The following is a 12500-nucleotide window of genomic DNA, read 5'->3' on the forward strand; positions in this document are numbered from 1 at the left end:
ATGCAAAAAGACCTGGTTATAGATATATATATTGATTCATTTATAATAAGTCTTGAGTCATCTGATGAGGAATCTTCTTAAAATCAAATCCTGTACTATCTGTTACGTTATTTTCTATATTTTGAAAGAAAAGTTGTATGTATGAAATTGTTTGAAATTTTTCTTCTTCTTCTTCTTCTTCTTCTTCTTCTTCTTCTTCTTATTATTATTATTATCATCATCCAAGCAGCAATTTTACCGGGAAGGGAAACAATTAAGAAAAAATAATGGATGGATATAAGGTAAAGTAGAAAAATAACAAGAAGCTAAATAGTTATTGTATCGTTAAGGAAATGTTAAAAACCTAGAATAATAACAACAAAAGATGGAGAGCATGTTGATCTGCCTGGATAAATAGTAAAATAACTATTGTAAAAGACAATATAACATAAAAAAAAGCAAAATTTCGGCTGTGGCCTTTAGAGGAGATAATCTTTTAATACGTCACCGTTTCCCAAAGAATCTAGTGGGGTGAGAAGTCGGAAATATGGCATGTGCCTTTTGTCCTTAGGTTTACCTGGACCTTCTTCGTAGATTTGACAGTTATAATAAAATTATAACAAAGCGGGATTGTGTAGAAACAACGGAAAGGACGTACATGGGAATGAATCAGAAATATGGAAGGTTGGATTTTGGGCAATGACACAAGTAGGAGAACCAGTTGAGTGCAAGCCATAGATAATATTAATGAGGATACATGAAAGGCTAGAATATAAGGAACACCACTAAAGGTATGATATTTATCAAAACTTGCGCTGTGAACAACAAAAACTATAGAAGGTTGTTGGAAAAACCTCTGATAAAGTACATTACATATGGACTTGAATCGATCGTAATAAGAGAGCATGCATTAGAGAGATTTGTCTTAGACTGTCAGATTATATAGCGGTACCAGGAGCAACAAAATGGATTATCTGGAATCGCACATAAATCAAAGAAACATAAGTTTGTGATAACAGACTTACATCCTGGCTGTTAACAAAGGTGTAAGGAGAGGTTCCAATGCAAATGGTTGGTTGTTAAGAGTATTGGAATCCTTAGGTATAAACAGATTCAGATCATAATCCCTGTAGGAAAGTAGCTAATCGTTCTTTTACCTACTACTGCAGTATTATTTCAATTATAATCCTATACCATCGTACCTAAGTATACAAAGATGTGTCTTCTCGATAATTCATTTTCACCACTTTTATGTATTCCATTAAAAATACAATACTGCCAGCCACTCAATTACATTAACATATTCCCAATCCAATCTATCATATACAATTTTTACTCTCTTAATCCAACTGTCGCCTCATTCAGATTGATCCTTCGCTTAACAACTCTTCAAAATATTTCGTTCATCGACGAGTCGATAACTTATCTTCAGACTGCCTCCACGTATTTGCAGTTTGTATGGCTATTTTGTTCAGAATTTTGCATACATTTAGATAGTAATATAATATAGTCTAAGGGACTATTACTTGTATGTAAACTATTTAGGAGATTACGACAAACTTGAAGGGCCGCTGTTATTCTGTTGATTGAAGCATTGGAATAGGAACCAAGAAGTTAATCGACAATGGAGACGAATGCTATAGGGATGTACACATTAGAAAATAAAAGGCATACCGATAGTACCTAATATATATATATATATATATATATATATATATATATATATATATATTTATATATATATATATATATGTATATATATATATATATATACAATATATATATATTGTATATATATATATTGTATATATATATATATATATATATATATATATATATATATATATATATATATATATATATATATATATATATATATATATATATATATATATATATATATATATATATATATATATATACCCATGAGCAAGGAAAATCTACGTGCCTAAAAAGTAAAATAATTGATATATTATTTTCAGGTAGAAAAGAATACAAGATGCACGGTAAAGAGGAAACGTGCTGAGACATAATTAAATATCCAAACAAAATTGGGGAGAGAGAGAGAGAGAGAGAGAGAGAGAGAGAGAGAGAGAGAGAGAGAGAGAGAGAGAGAGAGAGAGAGATATGCTCATAAGGTAGGGTTAAAGTTCATGATATTATCTTAGATCGTTTTCGTCAAGAAGTTAAGGTTAAGATAATTGACACTTGGGTCATAAAATTGTGAAAATTATGATTTAAACATATTTGAAAATTTCTCAAAATCCTGTTTGTCCATAATTTCATCTGAGTTATTCTAATGATAGTCCAATTTTACAGAAATCAAGAAGCATAGTTATCATTTGGACAGACTGACTACTCATCTTACATTTTACTTCAAACAGGAGAAAATCTTGAGGAATATATGGAATTTTAATAAATTAATCTTATAAAAGTGAATGATAGTACAACTTGATCGCCTTCATTTGATGGTTACTGTATATTTCAAATATAAAGTAATAATATCTCTTTCCCCATGAGAAATATGAGACAATCTCTGTCCCAGTTTCTTTGATTCCTCAACAATCCCAACTTTTCCCCAGGAAGAAATTTGAAACAATTTTCAGGTTGAGAAACGCTTATCGCTGCTTTCCCGGCACTTCCCACAATAGTCATAAATACTGAAGCAATAGATCAAACAACTGTCTTGTTGACACGGAGAGATTAGGTGGATATGAACGCGCAGCTCTGTATACATAATTCAGCCTAATATAAAGCGTAACAAAGACGCAAGAGGAAAGGGGGTCGGAGAGGAGTTGACTGATATCAGGAATTTCATCACAGACATTTCCAGCCGTTCAAACACTGCTCGGTTTATTACATATTCGTGACCTGCCAGATGTTAATTCTGCGCTCTGATTTGCTTTGATTTTTCTTGATATGCAAAGAATAAACTCCGAAAGATAATTGATTGTTTACCACTACTAATACTATTAGTACTGGTAATAATATTTTATATTACTATAACAATAATATTTATGATGAAAATAAGAAGCGAAAGGTTAAATGAAAATATACGGAGTACACATATCTTTAAAAGAATATTCTTAGCCTACTACTTAAGGGACATTCCCTCTTCTAAATTACTTTGAAAGCAGAAACGGGTAACGGCAGACACTTGCACACCGAATTGAATCGGGGGGATGATAGTGCGATGATAGCCACCAGCTGCCGAATACTTTTCTTCTTGACACTAATATAGTAGATGCTGGTACCTGTTTATAGCTGGGTGGATTAGTGGGTCTAGGGCAAGAGATATCTGCTACTTATTAAACGTAAACAAAGTGCTGTGATGATCGGTTAGTAAGCAGAGGAGCCAGAGGAGTCACATGTATCGTAGTTATATGTATGTATGTATATATATATATATATATATATATATATATATATATATATATATATATATATGCATATATATCTGTGTGCTCGCGTGTTTGTTTATATATATATATATATATATATATATATATATATATATATATATATATATCATACATACATATATACATATCATCAGTCGTTACTAGTCCACTGTATAACAAAGGCCTCAGACATGTCTTTCCACTTGCGTCAGTTTATCGTCTATATGTGCCAGTCCACACCCACAAACTTTCTTAGTTCGTCAATCCATCATCTTCTCTTCCTTCCCCTGCTTCTTTTACAATCTCTAGAATAGTATGGCCGAGTGTACCCTAAAGCAAGAGAACTCTAACCCTAGACAGTGTAAGACCGTGGTACAGAGGTTATGGCACTACCCAAGACTAGAGAACAATGGTTTGATTTTGGAGTGTCCTCCTAGAAGAGCTGCTTACCATAGCTAAAGAGTCTCTTGTACCCTTACCAAGAGGAAAGTAGCCAATGAAGAATTAGAGTGCAAAAGTTAACCCCTTGGATGAAGAAGAATTGTTTTAATCTCAGTATTGTCAGGTGTATGAGGGCAAAAGAGAATCTGTGAGGAATAGGCCAGACTATTTGGTGTATGTATAGGCACAGGAAAAATGAACCGTAACCAGGTGAGAAGGATCCAATTTAGTACTGCCTGCCCAGTAAAAGGACCCCATAACTCTCTAGCGGTAGTATCTATCTATCTATCTATCTATCTATATATATATATATATATATATATATATATATATATATATATATATATATATGCACCCAACCATAATGAAGAATGGGTGGTTTCGTCTTTAAGGCTTTTATCTAAAGTACTGATACATTAATATATATATATATATATATATATATATATATATATATATATATATATATATATATATATATATATATATATATATATATATATCAATGAGAGTATGAACACCCACACAAACATTTGTGGAACAAAACATAAGAGAAATAGGGGACTTGTTTATTCTACAAATGTTTGTGCACATATGTGCTTGCACTGCAACATGTACGGTAGTGAGAGTATGAATCTATGAGCCATGAAGTCCTTTTTATTTATGGTTTATCGCTCATGATAAGCCTGCGTTCCCTGTGAGATTTGCCCATATATATATACATATATATATATATATATATATATATATATATATATATATATATATATATATATATAAAATCTGTGTCTATGCGTAGGTTTGAGTGTAGGTGTAAAAAACAATATCATTCACCTTGCGTTTGCAAAAAAGTATGAAATGTCATGGAAGGGAACGGAGGTTGACTTCGTGAGGGAAAAAAATTCTTAGAAATGTGAACTGAAATGCAATTCTCCAACTTTTCAAATAAGTAAGTGTGGGTCATTGAGAACTTTATAAGTTTGGAAGTTATGGTCTTTCAATCTACTTGACCTTTTTGACAATTTCTTAAAACTCATTTATACTTTTATCCCGGTTAAAAGATTTTACGAGTATTTGTGAAATTTTATTCCAATAATTGCTAAAGCCTAATTCAAATTATTTTCAACATACATGTATGCTTTAATATATTTATGAATGTATATATATATATATATATATATATATATATATATATATATATATATATATATATAATTCAATTTGATTAATAATATCTGTCAACGTGTGGAAAATATGTTTCATTGCTAAAATTAATTTTTAAATCCCTGTATTTATTGAAAATATGGAAGAAATATACATAAATTTTGCAATGGAATTCGTAAATGAATAGGACAACTTGATGTGATTAAGTGAGTCTTTATGATACTCATTTTATTAAAAGAGTATTTTGGTCGGTATGCCCTGAGTTTTAATCTTACATTCGAAGAAAACTGTCGCTGGAAATAGAATACCACTCATGATGAAGATATGTATTCACAGAAATTTATTCAGAATTAGAAGAAATGGAAATTTGAGTAACGATGTTATGGAATCAATGAACATAAAGATTAAGCCGTAATTGAAATTAAAAGAAACAAGAGCCATATTACAGGTAAGATAGAAAGAATAAGACATTACAAACCCGATCGAATATTTCAAGAGGTAGATATAAAACATATAGCTTATTAGAGAAATCAAGTTACGGAAAAAAATGATCAATGACTGAACGTGTTTTGAAAATTATTTTTAACATTTAAGACTTTGTTATAGTTTATGAGTATTGAAATGATGATAATAGCATTTGACGAAATGGTAGTTATGATATATGGAAGATCATGAAAAGGGTGGGCAATGGCAAGAAAGGGGCTTTTGGCGACTTAAAATCAAAATGCTATATTACAGTGATGTAAATGTAATACTAAATAATCATCAAGGAAATATTAAAGGTCTCTGAAAGGTTTCAGCCCTTAAGTTTGATTGTGCATTTTATATTTGATGTCATGAATTATAAGGAGTTTCGGTAAACTTAATCTGCGGATGGTTATTATAAATGTTAAAACGATGAATTCATTCTAGGCCTGCAAATAAAGTGAAATAAACATTTTCTTTCACAATGAAGTATCGTGTATTACCTTCAAGAAGACCGTAACCCTGAAAAGTAAGCCAGGTTCCAAGTATTAGCGAAGTATTCTTACTTGCATATTGTTTACAAAATCTGGAGCTATAAAGAAAAGTAAAAAAAAAATTCGATACGAAAGTGGCTAACGTCACAAATAAAAAAATGGTGAATGATAAACTAGAGCCCATATGTTTGCATATGTTTACTTCTGTGAATAATTATAATATTTTTTCAGAGACATAAATATGTTACGGGTTGTGTGTTCCTTATTTCAAAACCAATGCGTTACACATCCGCACGTACATTATATAAAAAATTACCCGTTTAACTTTAAAAAGAAGGCTTTGGAAAGATAAATGGACAAAATAACAATAATGTCAGCGCCTAAATGATTTTCTTTTACCATTATATCGCAATATTTCCTAGTGGGCGCACATTTCGGCGATTTTAAATTTTCCTCTGAAAAATAACTCTTTGACCATCAATTTTCATATATTAATATGTGGTTCAATTTCTACGCTCCGTTGATTCCATGCGTGAAGGGTGATAACCCATTAAATCTCTTCTTTTTTTTTTTTTTTTAAGTTTTATGAAAAGCAATGGTTTATGGAGAGCGCTGTAATTAAAATGGGAAACCATTTACGCCAACAATTTGAAGCAAATATGGAATGAAATTCTGCCCATTGTTTTCTATGTATATATACAACTAAACTTTAAACTAAGGATGAAAAGATCGTGTGTGAACCAGAGATGACCTTTCATATATGCGTGAATATTACGTACTGAAATGTATCACAAGTAATATTTATACTGATAGCATTTGTAAAAATTCTATTGAAAAACCCTTTGTTGATGAGTAAGTGAGATACTAATATTTTCCAAGGGAGTATGAAATATATTCCAATTATGATTTTTTTTTACATATACAGTATATAGGCCTACTGTATATATACTCAAACTGCAGGACAAAGGCCTCAGACACGTCTTTCCCCTCCCGTCTGTTAATGGTCTTTCTATGCTAGTAGTCTGCCCGCAAATTTTCTTAGCTCGTCAATTCATCGCCTTCTCTTCCTTTCCCTGCTTCGTTTTGCAATCTTAGAGACCAGTTTCGTCATACGTAATGTCCATCTATTATATGTCATTCTCATTATATGTCCTGCCCATGTCCATATCTTTTTATTACATGTTGTTATAATATCCTCTAACTTAGTTTGCTCTCGTATACACCTTGCTCTTTTTTCTGTCCTTTCGCGTCAATCCCATTATTATTCTTTCCATAGCTCTTTAGATTTATTAAGGCTCCGAGTTTCTGATGCATAAGTTAATACTGGTAGGCCCATATAATAAAATACTTTTCTTTTTAGAGAAAGTAGCATTTTACATTTCATGATCTCATTTTATTTACCAAAAGCTCTCCATCCCATGATTATACTTCTTTTAATTTCGGTCTCATGTTCTGAGGTCACACTTATTATTTGCTCTAAGCACGTACAGTACATTCCTTAACAATCTTTAAAGGTTTGTCCATAACCGTTATATATATATATATATATATATATATATATATATATATATATATATATATATATATATATATATAATGTATAAATGACATTATGTAGCAAAATTTTACGTAGTTTATAATTAAATTCGAGTGACAATTAGGTGAGAACTAAACTTCAGCTTTCTAGCATGATTTAAATATACTTATTTAATTGACTATACTCACCGCCAATTGGGATTAATAAAACCACAGCTTATTAGTTGATAATGGTCTCGCAAATTTGGTTAACTTGTATCCCCTTTCACTTCTATTGATTTCACTAATGGTATCTTTACCAAGGTATTAGAAAAGTTTTGTTGATGATCCAAGGGAATCATCACCCACTGAAATATAAAAATTGTCATTGGTAAAGATTGAAGAGTATCATGATCATAAATGAATATTTACTATTTTCAGAGATAAAACTACTCTTAACTAATATTAGGAAAATTTTGAATTGTTTAGAAATTGATGAATAGGTCTTTCATCCTTTTATTATTTCAAAATATTAGTATTAGATTTTATAGCATAATCTAACTAGAGTAATTCTGTTTGATATGTATGCCTAATGATGAAAGAATGTACCCCCATATCCTGACCAATTGTTTGAGTCTTAATATCAAATGTATTCATCACACTACAGCTTTATGTAGGCCTATTCATCTTAAAAATACAAGATAGATTTTCAAGGGTGCGTAAGATGAAATAAGAAAACTCAAGATGCTCGTCATAGTAATGGCAATATTAGAAATGAATGTAGCTTTTATCAGAATTTATTTTATGATCCAAAATTCATGTAGAGACAATCTGTGTTATCAAGTACAGAGAGAACATCACATATCCAAGGCAATCCATACGGGCAAACCATTGGATTATTTAGGGATATTGCATCAAAATATTTTCGAGTTAACCAATGACAAATATCTTCAATTGGAAGTTCACATGCATTGGTAGGGCTTTAATGCAAAATTACAGGAAAGTGAGTATTGCTCATAACTTTACAAATCCCGCTAAAGTTTGTCTTTTAGATCTGAATCGAATTAACACTCATATACATCATATGAAGTTCTGATATATATAGACATATACACATATACTATCAGCAACTCTTTGTAGATTAGAGCCACCGCCAACTAAGGCAGTAGGTTTTAAGGTTTACCGCAAATTTGCAGAAGGCTTAGAAGGAGTCTAATCAGATGTGCAACTGCATGTTTATGCGTTCGTAGCTAATATCACTGTACACTTAATATGGTTTGGTGCTAAAAACTCTGAATGGGCACAGTGAAAACGAAAATTACCAATATGAGTCACACAAAGAAACAACAACAAAGTATTAAATTTCAGGTAGATTTAAAAATGGATCAGATGCGGGGAAAAAAAATGATAATAATCACCTCGTCTCCCTTTATCTTATCCATATGAGTATGTCTCCTTCAGATGTCATTTCTTTAAATATAAAAGCAATCATTCAGTACGGTACTATAAACATAATTCAGAAGTCATTTATTAGTCATTCAGTTATGAAATTCAAATTTGACAACAATTATGCTTAATAACTCAACAAAGTAATGTTAATAAGGATGTAAACAGTGTTTGTTTATCGGTGGCCATTGGAATTCTGACATAATGTGAGGATTTCACAAAGCAGGGGCTACGCACAAACCACTCGGTCTTGCTTTACAAATGCACTGCCTCTGGTAGTGAATGCATTTCCCTTCGTGTGCTTTCATGTTTAATTCCTTTTCATTTACATTTTGTGGAAACGATTCAACATGAAACGAGAAAAAATAGCACCAACGATTCAGACTCATTAATTTATTACAGTTAGCTAGTAACTAGTGATTAGTAATTTCATATATCTCCTTCATAATATATCTTAAAATCTTATATATATATATATATATATATATATATATATATATATATATATATATATATATATATATATATATATATATATATATACAATAAACATCTATCTGTAGAGTGCTTGAGAATAAAATTGACAACATAACAAGGGCAAAGGCTCTCAAAACCAAAAAGGAATGCTCAACATACATTCACTTTCTGGCGTAATTGGTTTCTTTGACATTTAAATCATATATTTGTTAGTTTTATGACCGTCCACGTGACCATATCCATGAATTCTGACTTTTCTGACCCCGAACGTCACCCCGATAAAATGCTCCGACCTTTCGGACCTTCAACGTCCTAAAAGCATATATTCTGTATTTTGGAATTTCTATAGCAATCAATCATTAATTTAGATTATCTGAGTTTTCCATTTCACAAATGATATACTTTTATGAAAAAATAAATGAAGTAATCAGTATCTGGGAGTGTATTTAGCAGATAAAGTGAACATGGTATTCAGCGTTATTAGCGATGCAAGAATGATTGACAAGGGCCATAAAATCTTTAGTATTTTTCGACCAACTTGTATAAAAAGGGGGTTAACAACCCATAGAGATTATGGAAGAAAATGAACAGAGTACGCTTTACATGGTGTACAAATAAAGTTACAATGACCAAACAAGTCATTATGTGTGTTTCATGTAACATGGGAGATGGAATTCAGAAAAGTCAGCATGTAAGCACTGATTGACTGGGAGGTTGAAGTAGTCAGAAAAAGTTAGTTTTAGCTTCAAAGTGACGTCCCAAATAAAATTACGAGACAGGTCATTATGTGAGTGACCAGAGAATATGATTTGAGTGACGGGTAAGGTCCGAAAAGTCAGAGAATATAGTTTGAATAACATGGAAATCCACTAAGTCATAATATATACTTTGAGACGCAAGTCAGAAAAAGTTGGAAATTACAGCGTTTGCTTATCGTTGTACCAGAAAAAAAAAAAAAAAAAAAAAAAAACTCAGAAAGGTCCGTATATGCCTTGAGTGGTATGTATTGAAAATAACGTATAATTGTACTCTATCGAGAAGGTGAAAAGTCAGAAAATTCAATGTACGCTTCGAGCAACTTAGAAGAAAAACAATCAGAAGGATGATTGTGAACCCTGAGATACCCGGTAGGTGGAAAAAGTAAGAGAAGTGAAAATGACATGGAAGAAAACTCCAATTACATTTTCATTCATAATCAGCTCGAAGTTTTAAATGCAGATTTGTATCCTGGATTCGTTGCAGAATTTCCAGTGTTGATACAGTAAATCTTATCTTGTAGGAGAATGCATAGAGAAGGGTCATAGATGTTAAGTGAAATCAGCATATTATAAAAGCAACTAGAGATTAGAACGAGATGTAATAATTTAATTTAATTGCATGATTACAATTAATGCAGAATGAAAGCATCTAACTTTGACTTAGGAGAGATGGCGAAGTTTAAGCTAGGAGGGGCTTGTATAAAAAAGAGAGGTTAATCTGCAGTATATACATTAAAATAATTATCAGAATGATAATGTTCTAATTTTTCTGATCGGCATTAGTGTTTTACGCATACATTTACCATGGATAAAGATCTAATAATCTGCGTTTTCATTTGAAGATAACTTTCAGATTATAATTGATATCGGTAACAACATTTAGTGATTTTAAGATACTGACAAAACTAGCGAGTAATATAGAAATTATTGGTTAATATAAATGCCACAAAACACCGATTTCAAAACTAGTACATCGTTGTCAAAACTGTAGACATTAATTTTTACAGGAGTTTATAAAGGAGTGAGTCATTCCGAGGCCGCACATATAAGTATGAGGTCTGTGTGGTTTTAACAGCGGTAGACATTTATTGTAGGATCTGTATTGTGACAATTACTTATAATTTAGACACCAATATAGCATTGGTAAGAAAAAAAATTCACAAGGGGATAACAAAATCTGATCTACAAGCATGGAAAATAGACCTATCAAGAAATGAGTATGGCTTCATCAACACCGAAGTCATAATTACATCTATCATTCAGATTATACTTTTAACATTTCCACATACCAACAAACTTTTCATTAAGTTTAGCACTATTCATATATCTAATTTCTTACTTGACTATTCAAGGGTTATCTTTAATAAATCTCATTTTCCCATCTTGAACCCGTTCATTTGGTCTGTAAATATTTCGAGCGGAATCATGTTGTATCTTCCTATTTCCTGATCTAATTTTACAACTTCTAACACTGGTCATGAAACCAGGACAGAGGTTTCATATAACTCCTTACTCGGCTCACACAGACAACCCCTCCACTTTGATCATATCTTCATAGCCCTCCTCTCAACCATATTGAATTCTTCACCTCCTTTGTCTCCTGAGTCATGTGATCTCTCTCTCTCTCTCTCTTTATAAGAGGCTGCTCTTTTCACTGAAGGGGACAAATTCCTTGTCACCGTACAACTATTCATTCTTTTTCAAGGAGTCAACTCGATTCCCGCCCTTATTAAATCAGCAGAGAACGAAGTTATCAGCAGAGAACAATTTCTTCGGTCGTCATCCTCCGAAAATCTAGAAAAGTATTAAATCACACACATTTATATATATATATATATATATATATATATATATATATATATATATATATATATATATATATATATATACTGTATATGAATGCACTTATACATTAATAATTATTTCGTAATATGCTCCTTCCGATTTGTAAAGGGTGATCCCTGAAACGTAATCCCTTTAGTTCCTTTTCCTTGGACTAATTAGACGATGGTACCCATTATTACTTTTGGAAATGGTGGACGGTAAGCTGGGAGTAACAAACGACCTAGAAAACGTTACAAAAGTGCTGCACCTCTCAGTACAACCCATACTTTGTTGGACACCAGATTCTTGGAAAGTGGGCAAGGGGAGTGGGGGTGGTTTCCACAATCCTACGCAATATGTACACTATATGTGTTTATATGTTACATGTATATATAACTCAAACATATATATATATATATATATATATATATATATATATATGTATTGTATATATGTATATATATATATATATGTATATATATATATATATACAGTAATATATTTTTTCTTTGTCAACACATGCAGTAAATAAAAAA

General features: G+C 31.4%; 1 long non-coding RNA gene across 1 annotated transcript in view; it reads left to right on the plus strand.

The window, feature by feature from the left end:
* Positions 1-12500, plus strand: part of LOC137631734 (uncharacterized) — a 567201-nt gene that overhangs the window by 403188 nt on the left and 151513 nt on the right. The gene's annotated exons all lie outside the window — the stretch shown is intronic.

The sequence above is a fragment of the Palaemon carinicauda genome, chromosome 40 (assembly GCF_036898095.1).
Source record: "Palaemon carinicauda isolate YSFRI2023 chromosome 40, ASM3689809v2, whole genome shotgun sequence".
Lineage (NCBI taxonomy): Eukaryota > Metazoa > Arthropoda > Malacostraca > Decapoda > Palaemonidae > Palaemon > Palaemon carinicauda.